The sequence below is a fragment of the Solanum pennellii genome, chromosome 12 (genome assembly GCF_001406875.1).
Source record: "Solanum pennellii chromosome 12, SPENNV200".
Classification (NCBI taxonomy): domain Eukaryota; kingdom Viridiplantae; phylum Streptophyta; class Magnoliopsida; order Solanales; family Solanaceae; genus Solanum; species Solanum pennellii.
The window spans coordinates 41058880-41063364 of record NC_028648.1 but is presented as its reverse complement, the minus strand read 5'-3'; the positions used below and the strand labels follow the sequence as shown (position 1 = coordinate 41063364).

At 31.2% G+C, this 4485-nt stretch overlaps 1 pseudogene; it reads right to left on the bottom strand.

Annotated features, from left to right (window-relative positions):
* Window positions 1-2213: 2213 nt before the first annotated feature.
* On the bottom strand, window positions 2214-4084 carry LOC107006937 (annotated as a pseudogene).
* Between the last annotated feature and the right edge of the window lie 401 nt (window positions 4085-4485).

The window sequence follows — 4485 nt, the reverse complement described above, 5'->3', positions numbered from 1 at the left end:
TCCCGAAAGAGAATTGAAATAATGTTTTAAAGTAGGACATTAGTGTTCATGGTACTTATGTCTATTTTTTCTTTAGAATTTGGACTAAATAAAGTGTATTTGTTACACAACTTAATTTGACGTTCAAATATATGCCTTTGCTGGTAATTTTGTGCCAAACTTAAACTCCAAATTTGATAAATAAATAGATTCAACAGTGGTGCGTTTCAATGTAACAGTAATTCCAGATGAGTTTGTTTATGTATATGATGTATCATATACATTCATATAATTGAAAAGATGTTATATGTTTCGTGTATACTGCCTTATGAGTTATTCAAGTGTCCCAAAACTTGACTTGTTCAAGTGTTTACTATATTTTTTGGTGTATACTGCCTTATGAGTTATAGTTTTGATATATTATATTCAACAGTGGTGCGTTTCAATGTAATAGTAATTTGTGATTAGTTTGTTTATCTATATGATACATCATATACATTCATATAATTAAAAAGATGTTATATGTTTCGTGTATACTGCCTTATGAGTTATTCAAGTGTCCCCAAACTTGACTTGTTCAAGTGTTTACTATATGTTTCGTGTATACTGCCTTATGAGTTATAATTTTGATATATTATATTCAACAGTGGTGCGTTTCAATGTAATAGTAATTTGTGATTAGTTTGTTTATCTTTATGATGTATCATATACATTCATACAATTCAAGTGGCTAATATATAACTGCAATTTGTATATGTATACATTATAACTTATGTATCATAAATATCATTTTGCAAGTGAAAGTTTAAAAATACTTAAACTCAAACAATAATGTATCATACACATTAGAACTTAAGTATCATATACGTCATTTTGTAAATTAACTTTCAAAAATATTTAAACTCAAACAATAAAAATTGTGTACCTTAACGTTATAAAGCAACAACTGTGTCTAAAACAATACCTTGAAAACACATAATGTTAATAACTAACAAACTATTGTAATAACAATAATCTTTTAGATAAACACAAAAGATAATTGTCTTCGACACAAAACAACATAAAAACTTGTTCATGCTGTCCCTACTAATTACTAATCTATGTTAACGATATCATCTTCAGTTGGTGTTGTGAATTGACCCTTAGGCTTTGGTGGATCGTCATTCTCACTTATGTATCCACCATTGACTTTGTCGCTGCCGTATCTCCATAACAATGCTGCATATCTATTGCGTAGGTAATTTGCAAGATGGCCATCAGTATCAGGTGGTATAACAAGTTGGTCACTCAAAAACTCTGCAAATGTAGCTACGTATAACCCGCAGTCCCTACAACAAAATACATAATATAAATTTGTAAAATAACTTACACATATATTGTAGACCAGAATTTAAATACTTACAGGCTATCGTCTTCTTGTTGCATGATACCTTCAGCGTATTCAATGTTGAAAGGAATATGTGACTCTAAAAGTACACCCGTTTGTTTGTCCTTGTATGCATCAAGAACTGACCAGTTTGTCCGCTCAATGTTTTCAAAGAAACCACTGTCAATGAGGTAAGAAGATAGCATCCTTGACAATTTTTTTGTCTCCTCAGAAATATACACGTTTTCTTGTGCCCAAAGAAGAGTCATACACGCGTATCAACCTCTTATTCAATTCAACAACAGCTAACACCCAATGAAAATTTCAATCATAATTAATCGGAATACAAACATCGTCCACCAGATGCCATGGTAATCCAGCTGGTATTGAAAAACCTTTCATGACGTTGATTATTGACCTCTCATGTATTGATACAGCTCTTGCACGATCAAGGTGTTCTTGGGTACTAATATCATCATCAGCCTCATTGTTATAATACCCATCATGGGTATTGTTGATATGTGCGCTGAACAAACAATTGACTGTTGTGTATCTGTATTGATCCATGCTTCGAAGTTTTGATTTTTTATGAAGATAGTAAAAAATAACATCGATGTGCTACAAAAAAAAAATATAAACATAATTATACATTTGAAAAACATTTAATGAAAATAAAATACTAGACACTGAAAGTGATATATGATTTTGATATGTATATATAACATATTTACTCAATGTATCATATACATTATTATAAAAATGTATTATGCATTTACATATCGAATTACCTGATCAGTCCAACAGTTTTTAGGCTGAGACATGGCATAAAACCAATTCTTATTTGACGGATATGCAACGACATAATCCATCATTTCAAAACCCAATGAAGATGCTCTTGATTTGTATTTATCTTCTGATGGTTTCCTATAGTATTAAGCGTAATGAAAAGATGTTATTCAAAAGTGTAACAATAGTTGCAATTTGAAAATTGAACAGATTCAGTACAATAATATAAAACTTACTTTTTTGAATGAGCTTTAAGAAACCCTGTAGTAACCCACTCAATAAACTCATCAATCAGATATGAAGGGGCTTGGTTTGTGATCTCACATCCTTGAAATGGAAAATTTGGACGAATTACATCGGTCATGACCGCTTTTCCTTTTTCACTTGACCCAAATGAAGTTAAATAAGGGGATTTGCACTTTCTCGAAGGCATCCGGATACGTGCATAAGGAGTATTTATTTCGCTTCGGACAACAATATCTGTGATTGAAATATCAATTGGTAATTGACTGTCCGAAAGCAAACTTTGATTGTCGGTTAACTCCTGTTGATTTGCATGAATAGGCAGACTTCCTAGATTAGCAATAAGTGTATTCATGGCTTCTCGTGTATCTGGAGATATTGAACCAGATGGTGTAGAATCCTATATGGTTTACACTGATAATTAAAAATAGTTTGATAGACATATGATATTGATACGATACATGAAGAATAAATTATCGATGTATCAAATATAACTGTATCTGGCACAGACTGATTGGTATTGTGTTGAACATTATATGAAACATCTTCGTTCATTGTTCCTTCAAATAAATGATGAGGCGTTTGTGCTGATGGAGCATCCTGAATAAAAAATGTACTGATCAATTTATGATACCTTAAACAACAAATAATTATACACAAAAGGATTGTTAATGTATCAAGGACAGATAATAGCAAACTACAAATTGTATATAGAAGACAAACAAATTTAAGTAGTCACATAGCTATGTATCTTGCAATGGACTGTATTACGTACACACTAAATAAAAAAGTACAGTATCATACATAGGAACTTGAAAAAAAAGCTACATATGTGAACAGTGAAAACATGTATCATATTAATCCAATTAAACTGCAATGTATCATAATGATCAAATAAAACTGCAATGTTTCATAATAATATAATTAAACTTAAATTTATCATACTGGCACATTTTCATGTATCACTGAAAAGTGGATGAATACTAATAATCAAATTACTCTGCTAAAATTATCTTACTGTGTTCACATGTTTCATCAGTATGATGACTATTTGCATTTGGGGATTGAAGTTCTGAAACGTCCTTCATTACTTAATGATTCTTCAATGTATCTTCAGTCTTTATTTTTTAAAGAAAAATAAGTTAATGATAAATTATATAATTTTATATACACAATTAATAAAGTAAAGTAAACTTGATTGTCAACATCAAAATCAACAATACCAATGTTTTGATAATTCTGACAAATTCCATTTGTATCGGAGAGGTTGCTTGGTGTCCATCATTGCCTTGTTAATCGGAAACTTCAACCATGTGCGGTGTAGACTTGCCGCCCATCTCCTTCATTAAATCAGCTTGTAACATAATGACCTATGAAAATTATAACACACAACGAAAATACACATACACAATACATTACTTTTGGTTGTTGGCCATCCTTCCTATTCTTAGAATTCATCACCTCAATGTGATTTGTCTTTATCAAATTCACAAGATACTCAAATTTACTGTCAACCTATTAAAAAAAATTACACATTCAGTTTTATATTTATGAATTAACATTAAAAAAATTAATATCGTTACTTACGTATTCCTTCATATGTTGTTTCAGTTCTTCAATATCGCGATATACAGACTTATCTTTTGGGACTTGTGAAGATACATGGATAGAAGATACATTAGCAGGCGGGGTAGGTTCTTCAGCTGGCATTGAGAATGACTGATTTAATGGCGGCTTAACTGCTTTGACAAAGGTTTCGAACCCTTTGTTTTATGTGTATCAATATTCTTTCTCCTCTTGGGTGGTGGTGGAGATGATGTATCAGATACACGTGAGGATCTTCTCAATAAATGACCAGTAGGGCTTGTTGAGAAATCCTCAAAAACTGACTTATCTTTAGTTTGCACTTTTTTTGCAACAACTGGTGGCGTGGATAGTTTATTTCTGTTGACCTCTTGAATATCAGGTAAATCAAGGGCTTCCACCTCATCTGGCGTTGGTACAATGTTTGAACAAGCATTCTGCAATTAAAATGGTTGAATGTTATAACAATATTATGTATCATAAAAAAACTGTTATTCACAACAAAAATTATAAAGCTTATTGATAAA